A 14,510-nucleotide genomic window follows, 5' to 3' on the forward strand; every position below is an offset into this window, starting at 1 on the left:
ACAGACAATCTCTGTGTTTTATATAAAAATAATTACATAATTATTTTATAATTGATCAGTTATCAGCAATTTTCAAGCACTGACATTTTCATTATAGTTATTAAGTTTAGAAATTATGTAATTTTCTAATTTTATCAAGTTAATTTGTCTTTTCAACTTCAAAATTATTCTTTTATAATCCAAAAATCCTTGCATAACATATCCATAAAGAATACAATACAAAATAAAAGCCATTGTACACAATAGGCCCAAAAAAATATGTAGGCCTAAGGTAACTAGTAATCCCAGGTATACAACCAAATATGTCATAAAAGAGTGTGTAGTCCAGGATTAAAAGTACTATCACTCAACACCTTTCACTCTGTACAATTCACGTTATGCCCTGTTTACGATTCGATGTGAAGAATTTTTGTTGTAAAGCTGTTTGAAAGCTGCATTGGAAATTTATATAGTTTTGTGTGAGTAGTACTTATATGCACAAATAATAATAATAATAATAATAATAATAATAATAATAATAATAATAATCACAAACAAGATCTCAAAACTAAATACATAATGAATCTGCTGGAATTATAATAAAATTGAGATAGAATATTCTTAATGAAGAAAATAAAATATTACATAAAAAAAAACAACTGCGATCTTGTCCGTCTCAAGTAACAGCACAGTCTAGTATATAAAGTCACGAAGCTCAATATGTAGGGAATATGCATCCATAGAAAGGTGCTAACTACTAGGATCACTACTATCGCCTCATCACAGACAATGCGAAATAGTACCGGCACAGTCTATTGTTCCTAGTACCCTCAACAACTCAAGCCTCGTGACTGTGGTATCAGTATGGATTTTTCAGCAACATAAAATATCCCAGTCCTGATCTGTACTAGAAGTCCGATCGTCTGCATGACATGCTGATTGAATGCCTATACCAGACACCGCAGAGATTTTCGTTATAGCATAGGCAGCTGCAAAGTATCAAGTTCTCGAGAAATAATCTCGAAATGAAGGTCAAAATCAACAACGCGTGTAAATGTTGGATAAACCACGGGATTATTTCGACAGCAGAATACAGTTACTATGGGAACGCAAACAAACGGAGAAGCGAAGGTTGACTGTTTATTATGTGCACATGTTTTACTACACAACCACGTGCTCAGCAAACGGCAGAGATCAACTCTGGCTGGTCTTACCTAAGGCAGTGTATAACCAAATATTTATGTGTGCTAATGAAGAGTTGACTGGCGTCTTAGCGCTATGTCCACCCCTGCGGAGACTAAGCCACCCCACATGCTGTGTTTGCAATGCAGCAGCCACCCTCGCACATAAATAGACGCAGACGGCTCAAGACTCGGAGCTTTTTATTGCTGGGACCGACGGTTTCTAATGGAAGGGGAACTCATGCCTTACTATAAATACTATAAATGACGGATCGAAGAGTTTCCCGTCGTTGCGGAGCGGTGTGAATGTGTGCGGTTACAAGCCGTGGCCGACGTTATAGATTATAGAAGAAGGCTGTATTTTATTATAATTACTCGTTTAAAGTTCCATTCTAACTACAGAAAACACCCAGAGATCTGATTAAGACATGATAATTAGGAGCAATAGCAGAATCAGAAAGTCAAGAGGACACGGAAGACTAGATGAAAATTTGTACAACAGCTTTGTCTTCTGCTTCTTCCTCCTCTTCTCGTTCTCTTATTAAGGATTACATATGAGACGTATGCTGTTTTCAAGAGAGTCCCTCCATTCTTTAAGCGGGCATCCCGGTTCTGTGCCTACTTTTGTGTGATACTGTAAAACTTCTCTTTGGATTGTCCAGTTATTCCTATGTATTCTAATCAGTTATTTAACAACACTATATTATTCCTCTGTTTGTAGCGTCGTTAAGTTAGTATTTTCGCGAGATGACTCTGAGAATTTGCCTTAAATTTGAGAAAAACGATTTGTTGGTAACAGACTCTAACACTTTTCTTTTTGTTAGTTTTCTTCATTCGTGACAGCCGGCAAAATCCTATTTACAAGGAATAACACAGCAAATTATAGTTAGAAATTTTCTGCTAAAATGCCTCTAAAATAAAAACAAATAGTGAAGGTTACATGATTACAAAAGATGTGCCCAGTCTATATAGTTTTACCTTAAAGGACCGAATTTTTTATCCGTTCCGTTCTAATACTTGTGAAACAAAATTATAGATTTCAGAGTAGTTGGATTCCTTTGATCATGTGGCCCGCATGACACAAGATCACGTTTGAGACAACAGAGGCCAAATGCAAGACACTCATCCTTATTGGACAGAATAAAATAAATGTTGTAGTTACTAAGACTTCAATGAGTCCTAGTGGAGGATAGTAGAATAAATTAGCACTTGATATTGGTTAGAGTGTCCAAGATAGCCACCAAATTTTGAGTAGCGGCGACATCAAATAAAAAGTATATTGGAACGAATTTACTCGATTTACATTAAAATGTGTCTTTCTGCTGTAATAACAATATTCTTTCGTAACTGATAATATAATTATAATTATACCTTTTAGACGGCGGCCGGGTACCTCAGTTGGTAGAGCAGCTGGCTACGGACTGGAAGGTCCGGAGTTCGATCCCAGGTGGTCACAGGATTTTTTCTCGTTGCCAAACTTTCAGAACGGCCCCGAGGTTCACTCAGCCTCCTATAAAATTGAGTACCGGGTCTTTCCCTGGGGTAAAAGGCGGTCAGAGCGTGGTGCCGACCACACCACCTCATTCTAGTGCCGAGGTCATGGAAAGCATGGGGCTCTACCTCCATGCCCCCCAAGCGCCTTCATGGCATGTGACGGGGCTACCTTTACCTTTTTTTTTATACCTTTTAGACAACTTATGGAAACCACCTGCAATATAGGCCTACATAGTTCCAAAAGGCTACTTTATTGGCATTTGTGAAGAAAAATATTTCCCGGCCACAGAATTCATTCCTTTTTTTTATTTCATTTTGTAAAGCGTCGACTTTACGACTGGATTCTAATTCCAGGTAACTGAAGTGAGGTATATGGCAAAAGATGTATTGAGGCAAGTTTTCTTAGGAAAAATTCCTTCTCCTGCCACCATTCTCGTACCACTACACTTCGACATTCTCTTGATCTAGTGCGTGACAGTTTCAATCAGCACTGTAACGTATCTTGCGGCAAATAGGGTTTGTTAACTGAAGAGTGCTAAAGACAGATTATTATCGGGAGACTTCTAAGGTAAGACAAAAAGGATGTCTGAACAGAAAATGAAATTCATATCATTCTTTTCTGAACTTTGCTCAATAATTTCGGAACGTATTCTACTAACCAGACCAATGACGCGATTCCGAAAACAGGCAAATACCGAAGTATTTTACGCGTTCCATTGAAAGCGAGCAACAATCGATTACCGATTCAGGCAGGTCGCCATAGCAACGGTGTGCGATTGACTTCAGAACTGTTGCGTGACGATAATTAGAGATCTAGAAGCAGTGGTTTGTTTATTCTCGCAGGATAATCGACTCGAATTACGCACAATAATGTAACGTCACGCACTGACAAGTGAAGGTACGTCAATCTTCGACCTCTTTCCAATTTTCCATCTATTGAGATGATTGTATAGACACAGGAAACATTTACGGCAAGGTTAATGTAACACTTCAAAAATTGGATTATTAAAAACCTATGACTAAAACGAAAGGTCGCCAATATTAGTGATCATGTCTGCCACTAGATTCGAGGTTCGTGGGTTGACCGGTGCCCGATGAAATTTTAAGGGGACACAGGAGTGAAAATTGTAACTTTTTCATTTTTATACCAATTATTTTCAAATTTTAACCACACATATATGCCACTGCCAATAGGTTCTGTACAAAATTTTGTATTCCTAACTTAATTCATTTCAGAGTTATACACATTTTTGTTATTTTTTAATAACCGATACTATAAATGCCCCTTGCGGAACAGTTTTTTTAATTTAGTTCTGATAATTGGTTAGCACATAGTTTATATGTATAAAACAATAATTAGTTAGCATTTTGTTGACAGTAATTTAGTTTGTTAGAAATATTTTTTTAATCCTCATTTCATTTTCTTTCACAAAATCTATAATTTTTCAAATTCTGACATCTAAAATATATACAAAATATGCACTTACAATAAAATGCTAACCCACTTTGGTTTTTACAACTGTCCTCGTTAGTCTCACAAAGTTTCAATGGAATTGCATGAAAATTGTTCCGCAAGGAACTTTTAATATATGGCAAGGCGTTGTAAAATTTTTTCGTGAAAAAATCAATTCAAAGATTATAGTCACCAACCTTTGGTCTAGAACAGTCCAGCACCATAAGTGAGACCTTCCTTCTTCTTTTTCACCTCCTCAGAAGAGATCTTCATAATTCTGGCCCTCTTTCTGGTGGATCTTTCATGCAGTGTGCTCCTTTTCCTGCTTTGTCGAAGACGGTTCTTGTCACGTCGTAGACTAATATCTACTGTTGTTTTTGCTGCATCTATTCCATGGAGAACTTCAATTGTTTTCGTGCATCCCATATTGAATTCTGCAATACTTCTAACTAGTGCCAACTCTAACTTCTTTTTTGAAATAAATATTTCCTTAGGGCACTTCTTCCAAATAACACTGTGAATGCTCTCATTAGCATTCTGAGTTCTACCTGTTGCACATCGTTGGAGCAAAGCATCTGATGCAAGCTTCTGGTACACTGGCATAAGTTTACTTACCACTTGAGGTGTCAGTGTGACTTTCATTTTAGTGTGACTATCTGGAGTCTTACCTTGTGCTCGCTGCCTGTTGTAAAAGCACCACGACGTTTCACCTCGTGGACATTTCCCATGTTGAGGGTTGTCATCAGTAGACATGTAATGACTGATGGTGGCATATATGGCTAATTTCATTTTCTCAACATCAGGGACATTGTCAGTTATTGCATTTCTATAATAACTGGTCAGTCTTTTTATTGTAGACTCTTTTAGACTTCCAGCTTTACGTCCGCCCAAAGTTACCTTTTTTACTTTCCACTCTTTCACTAGATTCCTGAGAGCAGTTCCAAGCCTCTTAGAAACATAGTTTACACACTCTTCCTTTGCTATGCGGGTATTTGGACCATATACTTTGATATCATTTAAGTGTGCATGTGTTTTTGCATCACCATCAGACACAATTGTTGTATATCTGAATCCTCTCTCTGCGACAGATCTGCTCCACATTATTTCAGCAGCATCTTTCTCCATTGCATTGGAAGAGGCAGAGTAGTTCTTCTGGCACTCACCTGAACTGACATGACATTCATGCCATATAGCATATTCAGGGCTATTTATGTCTAATTCTTTTGCAGTATTCTCACACATCGCACAATATTTTGACAATACTACATAGTCTAATGCAACGCCAGTCAACACATCAATTACAATACCAACACCATAATTTGATGTGTGACCTCGTTTGTGCCAAGTACCATCATATGACACAGATATATTTATCACTTCCTGCCCCACTAGAGAAGTGTCAATTTTCTTGTGTGTCTCACAAAATTTGTAGCTAACTGCAGCACGTCTTTTTTCACTGTATTGTTGTTAGCACACACAGCACTCAAATGGGTTGTAAAAGTTCTTGACCCCATAACATTCATTCCCATACAAATAGAGAATTGTTCCCTATGGAGGAAAATGACTCCACCATTATCTTATTTCCTTGAAATGCTGGTCTGTGTGAATATATGTTGTCTACTCTTGGTGAAGAATATGTACTACCACATATAAACCCACACTCCTCACACTTTGCCACCAATTTTGATGCATAACCAAAATGCTCTCTAAATTGCATTTGTACAGATGCACTATGACAATAGCTACATAATAAGCCCTTCAGTAAGTTTTGCCATACACTATAATGCACTAAAGTATAATGAGAATAATCTGCATTCTCAGTGTTGGGATTAGAATTAGCAGTAACAAATGCAGACAATTTCCTCTCACTAGCTGTAACTTTCTTTTCACTAGAATCGCACACAGATTCATTTATTGGTAAACTGCAGTCAACTTGGAGTTCGTCATTACTCGAATTTCGTTTTGCAATCTTCCTTTTACTTGCTGCAATTTTTGCTGCTGCACTTTTCTTAGAAGGGCGCTTCTTTGGCTGTCTATAACTAGATCTAAGTCCCTTGGGTCTTTCCATGTTCACTAATGATAATAATAATAATAATAATAATAATAATAATAATAATAATAATAATAACTAATGACTAAAGTAACTAACGAACTATAAACAACGCTATAATATCAAGTAATCCACAATCACAAATTCAAACTTCTGTTTGTAAACACGAGCATATGTGGGAAACAGGAAGCTAAACAACTCATAAAAAATACTATAATTTTCGTTCAAGACAAATACAGTAGAAATACAGTAGAAATCCTTACAAAATACCACATCATGAAGGATTATAAAATTATTTGTTGTATTCTATTTCTACGCCTCCGAAAATCAGGGAAACGAGAGTGAGAAAAAAAAATTATGAATATAAACATTGTTCTGACAAACAAATTCGAGATATCATTCATACATTCATTATGATCCTGCAACGACTGGAATGAAGTTAGCCCTGAACACACATCTACGCGGTTTTTTATATAAAATATCAGAAAAATCGTACAAAAAAAAAAAAAAGGACACTTGAGAATTATAAACAGTAAGTGGGCGTGCTGGACATTTAAATGCCTGCACACAGCCTTTTAAAATGGCTGCTAGAGCTTTAAAAATGGCGACAAAACAATAATTTTAACATATTTCGATTTACGAAAGACGAAATAATTTTTTACTGTAAAAATATAAAAATGAGATTTTTCAAATAAAATCATTAAATTTCACTCCTGTGCGATAAAAATATTTACATGCTTTTCTTGGAAAAGGAACTAGTAAGAGATGCGAACTTTCAGATTTATAGCGTGCGGCATAATAAAATAATCCAATCAAATCTAGTCCATGAAGTTTCATGATTCAAGAACATATATATCTGCAGTTGTAAAAATATCTTCAGTGTAAATTCATGGAGGCATGTTCATTATAAAATGCTAATCAATTTACTAAATTAATTTAATCTAACCTAAGAAAAAAGACGGAAAGACATAGAGAGAGACATAATGTCTGTTATCTGTGTTTTATCTCTACCTGATTAACATATATGCAGATAGAAAGAACAAAGACGTAGATATCTATGGTGTGCGGTAAAAACGGCGTAAGTCAGACATTTTTTGTTTTGAGTAGGTAGTTATGACCTGCATGTGGATGCAAAATATGTAGGCCTACTTATTCAGATGACATAAAGCGCATGTCTATTCTTTTCCATAATGATGCACAGCTTCAGACTTCCAGCCCATCATAATGATATTAGTCCTCATTTCAAACTTCACTTTTGCTCTATTCAAAACTTGCAAATTATGACTTATGCCCATTTTACCGTGTACTAAAGATACAATCATATAGTCCACACCTGTGGAGTAACGGTCAGGGCGTCTGGCCGCGAAATCAGGTAGCCCGGGTTCGAATCCCGGTCGGTGCAAGTTACGTGGTTGAGGTTTTTCTGGGGTTTTCCCTCAACCCAATACGAGCAAATGCTGGGTAACTTTCGGTGCTGGACCCCGGACTCATTTCACCGGCATTATCACCTTCATTTCATTCAGACGCTAAATAACCTAGATGTTGATACAGCGTCGTAAAATAACCCAATAAAAAAATACAATCCTATAAATAGACAGCCATAAAAAACAGAGACATATGAGCCGTTCAGAGCAGAAGTGGTGTAAGTCAAAATTGGTAATGAGGTTTAAAGTAAAAATTCCGTAAAATACAGCGCAAAGTAGAAGTAATATGTCCTTCGTACTATCCACTGACTACTAATAGTTTAAATAAATTCAATATTGATTGCTACTTTGCGCTGTAATTTACAGAATGTTTATTTTAACTCTCATTACCCATTTTTGACTTGCACCTCTTCTGCTCTCAACGGCTCATATGTAGGAAGAAAAACAGACGAACTAATACATAGAAAGACATATATAGATATAATTAGGTACAGATACACAGATATACAATAACATACAGCATATAGGCCTAAGAGGACGCTGCATAAGTTCGTGGTTTTTGTTTTTCATGACAATAAGGCATTTGTAAAAAATTATTTTGGAATTTGTCATTTTACATTTAATGTCATAGCATTTTTTAAAATTGGTTTATATACGCTTCAATATCTGTGGTAATATCGTGTTTGTAGGATTTTTGGATATATAAGTTAAGTATGCCGCTTTTACTACTGTTGAATTCCTGTTTCTATTGTCTTGTGTCAAGACAAGACAGTTTGTGTTCTTGGCTTGATTCGGACATTGCAACATTGTAAATTTCCTTTGCAGAAAGAAAGTTACATTTCTTCGAATCAAATTTCTGCACATTTAAAGGACAAAGCCAAATTATTTCAAGCATTTACTGTCATAATACACTGATCTCTTAAACTGGCTGACCATATTGGGAATTAAATTAATGGCTTTCCCAAAACACACTATGAAATGTTTCATACAAAACAATTTTTATCTCGAAGAGTAACCAAACACAAGGCAAAATTGTATTAAACGTATTTGTTTGAAAAATCTCAAAGAATAACAGCCTGAAATTAATGACATTACTTACGGTTCATCCTGTATATAATTGATTATTTTATGCATTTGTTTATGTAAAATAATTTTGGATGAATAAAAACGCTACAAATTTATGCATCGACGTAACAGAAAGATAAACAGACCAATAGGCCTACACAGAAAACACACACACAGACAGTAACAGATACACAGTAACATATAAAGCAAGATACACAGAAATATCAATATATAGAAAGACATATAGAAGTACACACAGATAGGCAGAACATGTCATTCACTACAGTGAGTTTCTGTCTCTAATAAAGTACTTTTTTGCACTTACGAATTCGGATGCAGAATCAATCACTGGAGAAAAATACAGTACAGGACAATTGAACCGCCTTCAGCTGAAACAGAGAACAAACCATATTGCATTCTAGCCATTCTCTACTTCTCTACTATTTAATGACGAAGGGAAACACAGGGAATTTTCGCGTCAGTCTTACATTTTCTTTAGAGACCAATGAGAAGCAAAGCTATATGCAGATAGAGCTACATTCTAGTTCGTCGTGGTGGGTATCTTTTTGAGTTACAGAGAATAACGGGGGGGGGGGGTGGAAATCCCAAACGTAGCACTCGTATTTCCTTTTTATTCATTCACTGACCTATATACAGTATTTTAGTGTCCCACACAGACGAATTCAAACCATAGCTACCCTTGTCGTAATTTTATATGGATAAAGCCGGCCCTCAACTGGACTTGTTTGTACCTAACCAGTTTCCTACACCATAAAAACTTATTTCCATAATTTCATCTAATTCTTTGCCATAATCTTCAGTGTTGAATTGATTATGAAACTACTGTACCGTACATCACTTGGATCATGATACATATATACCTACATACAAACGGCTTTTAAGGAACCCGTAGGTTTATTGCCGCCCTCACATAAGCCCACCATCGGTCCCTATCCTGTGCAAGATTAATCCAGTCTCTATCATCATATCCCACCTCCCTCAAATCCATTTTAATATTATCCTCCCATCTACGTCTCGTCCTTCCCAAAGGTCTTTTTCCCTCCGGCCTCCCAACTAACACTCTATATGCATTTCTGGATTCGCCCATATGTTCTACATGTCCTGCCCATCTCAAACGCCTGGATTTAATGTTCCTAATTATGTCAGGTGAAGAATACAAAGCGTGCAGTTCTGTGTTTTGTAACTTTCTCCATTCTCCCATAGCTTCATCCCTCTTAGCCCCAAATATTTTCCTAAGCACCTTGTTCTCAAAGACCCTTAATCTCTGTTCCTATCTCAAAGTGAGAGTCCAAGTTTCACAACCATACAGGACAACCGACAATATAACTGTTTTATAAATTCTAACTTTCAGATTTTTTGACAGCAGACTAGATAACAAAAGCTTCTCAACCGAATAATAACAGGCATTTCCCATATTTATTCTGCGTTTAATATCCTCCCGAGTGTCATTCATATGTGTTACTGTTGCTGAAAGATATTTGAATTTTTCCACCTCTTCGAAGGATAAATCTTCTATTTTTATATTTCCATTTCGTACAATATTCTGGTCATGAGACATAATCATTTACTTTGTCTTTTCGGGATTCATCGTTTTCGTGGATTTTCTCCTAATATATTCACGTCATCCGCATAGTCAAGAAGCTGATGTAACCCGTTCAATTCCAAACCTTCTCTGTTATCCTGAACTTTCCTAATGGCATATTCTAGAGCGAAGTTAAAAATGTAAAGGTGATAGTGCATCTCCATTCTTTAGCCCGCAGTGAATTGGAAACGCATCAGATAGAAACTGGCCTATATGGACTCTGCTGTAAGTTTCACTGAGACACATTTTAATTAATCGAACTAGTTTCTTCAGAATACTAAGTTCAATAAGAATAACATATAAAACTTCTCTCTTAACCGAGTCATATGCCTTTTTGAAACCCATGAATAATTGATGTACTGTACCCTTATACTCCCATTTTTTCTCCAACATCTGTCGAATACAAAAAATCTGATCAATAGTCGATCTATTATGCCTAAAACCCCACTGATGATCCCCAATAATTTCATCTACATATTGAACTTGATCATGATATCGTTTGAAATGCAGTACGTGTCAAAAAAAAAAAAAAAAATACAAGTAGGTCTATACCATCCAGAATTAAGTGAAGTTGCGCTTTAGTATTAAGTGATAATGCGATAATGGGAAGATTATGGATAAAGTGTTTAACAGGTAAATATGTAACTAACTTTAACAAAGTTTCAATTCCTCCATCGAGGTCTATGGTTTGAAATCTTCAATTCATTACCTTTACAATGGAAGCAGCATATACATGGTAACAGACATATTGACAGGTCACTGCCTGGAAGTACATTTACAAGTCATGACTATGACTAATGATGCAATATATAGGACAATAACGTCTTCAATGCCCTTAATTGGACAAAGCCAGATGCAAATATCTTCGACACTGTTTTTTGAAACCGAATAAAGGGTCATTCATTGGAACTATATTTGCTTATGAGCTGTCTATTTAATTCCTATACACAAGCTACAAAATGGCTAAATTTTATTGGGTTATTTTACGACGCTGTATCAACATCTGGGTTATTTAGCGTCTGAATGAAATGAAGGTGATAATGCCGGTGAAATGAGTCCGGGGTCCAGCACCGAAAGTTACCCAGCATTTGCTCGTATTGGGTTGAGGGAAAACCCCGGAAAAAACCTCAACCAGGTAACTTTCCCCGATGAGATTCGAACCCAGGCCACCTGGTTTCGCGGCCAGACGAGCTGACCGTTACTCCAAAAATGGCTAAATTAGTAGGCTTAAATACCATAAGATCAACTTAGATTAACCTGGAGGAGGAAGTGGAGGAGATATTGTTTTTAAAACTTCTATTTATAAGACTGTATCATTTGGGAGAAATGGTATGTACAGGATTAAGTGCGCTTACGTATGAAAACACTGTGGGTATGTTGTCAAGTTAACATGAGCCACAGGAAGCAGCTTCAGGTTATATCCTAGTGAAAATTACGATGGATAATTACACGTTTCTCCGCACTGCAAACCCAGCCTCATTTTGTTGTCATATTAACTATGATATACACTCAAGTGTGAAGAATTTAAAGTCATTACAACTCGTCCCACGTAAACAATTTCAACACTTTAGGTAGAAAACATACGATTAACAACAACTCTTTGGTCTTTCTACGAAACACACAGTATCTTCCGTGAATAATCCATAATGGCTATAACTGCAATGGGTCAGTTTTCTAGGATGTTTATGAAGCCCAAAACACAACAGGATAAATGTAACAGCATAAATGGCTAAAATGCCATTTCAGAATTTGGTCAGAAGACTTCTATGTGACAGCCCCATCACTGGACTATCCAGCATGTCACAGAAATGTTTTATGAAGAAGACATAAACCTTCTCCAGTCACAAATGTACCTTTACGGCAGCGGTGACCAAAGCAGGTGTCGTGAGTTTCCTGTACATTGCTGTGTTTTTCATTCAAGGCAAGCAGTGGCGGTATCATGTTGCTCTACAAACTCTATCTCTACAAGTAGTAAGAGATGGTTTCGTAAAGAATGAAAAGAAGAACTTTTTTGTTGTTCTGTCGGACAAAACGTAATATGTTTATTTTGCTCAACGGTTCAATTAGGAGTATATAGAAACATTAATTTCCACGCTGAATAATGCATTATTATTATTATTATTATTATTATTATTATTATTATTATTATCATTACTTACCACTAAGTATGTGTTTCTATAATTCTTCTGTACGTGCATGAATACTGATATTTTTAGATCTTCTTCCTAGAAGGATAAAATTATTAGGTTTTATCTCAATTTTGATTTTCTTAATCTTTAATCTTCTTAATCTTTTATTAGTTATTCATTTAATAATAATATTGTAGAAAAACTGATTTAATATTATGTGCCATCGAAATGTTAAACGCCAGGAACTGACATGTCTTAAATCATAGCCAGAAAGAAAAAGGTGAGATAAATAAATGTAACGAAGTCAGCTACCTTATGGGGTTGGAAATATATCGTGCTCTGAAGCCTTTTAATAGAACAGAATTTCTCAAAAGAGTAAAATAGCTTAAATAACTTGTCCATAAGAAGTTTTTAATTTTGAAAAACTACGAATTTCTGGGCCAAGTATCGAGAGAAGAATTTACAAAATTCCTGATTATATTCAAGAGGAAGGTTAAAAAAGGAAGCAAGAAAATCGTATATTATTCGCTGGCTCTTGATGACAGCAGTGACATTACTGATACAGCAAAGCTTGAGATTTTTATCCGCGGGATTGATCAAGATGTTAGTACAGGAACCGCCACTGGTTGTAGTTTTCATGTCAAGTATCTTTCCTCTGTCTCCTTACTTCATAGGCTGTCTGCCCCATGTAATCACTGCAGCTCGAGTTTTGGTCACCACTGCTTTACGGATTTTGAACTAGAGGCCGAAAGCAGGAAAGGAGACAATGGCGATCTCTGAAACGTTTGATACACTAGTCATTTGTCGTCGAAAAGACAACCTAATCTAAATTCATAAAGAATGATGATGATGATGACTATAATGACCTGTTAGAAATGTTTAATCAGAAGAAAGAGGTAATATCACCATTCGTCATTGTCTTATTAAAATCATAATACTCATTTACTTCAAGAACTGTGTCCTTTCGGTCCGTTCCTTCCTCAATTTTGCAATGGCCATGAACCAGTACTACGCATTGACAAACAGCGAGACTCCTGGCCTTGCGGTAGGTATGGTACCAGGCAGCGCAAGAACACAGGAAGAATATATGATTTATAGGCCTACACAAAAAGTGATAAAATATCACAATACATCTCCAATTTCTTACCAAGAATTGAAGCTTAAGTCCGATATATTGACAGTTGGATGCGCTGAATTACAGAAAAAATGATAAGACAATGAAAACCAAAATACAGTCTGTCTGTATGTTCTATTAACAATTTTGGACAGATAAACTAATACAGAATTGAATGAATCTTCATGTCATTGGCTTATATCTGGACGTCAATGATCGAAATTCTGAGCAGGATCAAATAGAAATAACGTGGATCGCTAAAACTTTTAACGATGACATCATAAAATTATACGCTGTTGTGAGAAGATATTTACAACAAATAAAAAAATAGGAAGACAGGAATGAAATCACGATGCTAAAAGAGCAAATGGTAATCGTAATAGTATAGCCTAATATCAAAATTGTAGGAAAAAAACAACTCCATACAGGAAGGCAGAAAATGAGATAAGATTATAGTTAAGATCAACTGAAATCAAGAACCGTATGAAGAAAAAAATTGTTGGGTGGTTATTTAGCGTCGATGAAATTGAGGATAGTAAAATGGTATTTTGATGATATGAGGCCGAGGATTCACCAGACATTACCTGACATTCGCCTTATGGTTGGGAGAAACCTCGGAAAAACCCCAACATTTAATCAGCTAAAGCGGAAATCGAATCCACACCCAAGCACAACTCCGGATCAGCAGGCAAACGCGTCTGCCGCCTGAGCTATGCTGGTGGCTATAAGGAAAAAAGTGGCAATATACGCCTAAATACGAGAATAAAAATGAAGCAGCATAACAATATGGAGTTTACGGAATCCTAGTAAGATTAGGGAAATATCACTGTTGATATGTTTATTAGTGCATACATTCACTCGAGATAAAATATGATTACTTCTTAATAATTACATATGAAAGGTAAAGGTATTTGCATGACATTTCACATATAGATCTATTTGAGGGTGTTCGGAACATTATTGAACCATTTCGTTTTCTATTCTAAATCTGTATAGAATGATAGAGGTCAATATTATA

At 36.1% G+C, this 14,510-nt stretch overlaps 1 protein-coding gene across 6 annotated transcripts in view; it reads right to left on the bottom strand.

The window, feature by feature from the left end:
- The window catches only part of sfl (N-deacetylase and N-sulfotransferase sfl), a 953,010-nt gene that overhangs the window by 287,524 nt on the left and 650,976 nt on the right, over positions 1 to 14,510 (bottom strand). For all 6 annotated transcript variants that reach the window (XM_069818157.1, XM_069818158.1, XM_069818159.1 and 3 more), the window contains one exon: positions 8,972 to 9,035. The gene's annotated coding sequence lies outside the window, so the exon portion shown is untranslated. The remainder of the gene's footprint in view (positions 1 to 8,971; positions 9,036 to 14,510) is intronic.

The sequence above is a fragment of the Periplaneta americana genome, chromosome 2 (genome assembly GCF_040183065.1).
Source record: "Periplaneta americana isolate PAMFEO1 chromosome 2, P.americana_PAMFEO1_priV1, whole genome shotgun sequence".
Lineage (NCBI taxonomy): Eukaryota > Metazoa > Arthropoda > Insecta > Blattodea > Blattidae > Periplaneta > Periplaneta americana.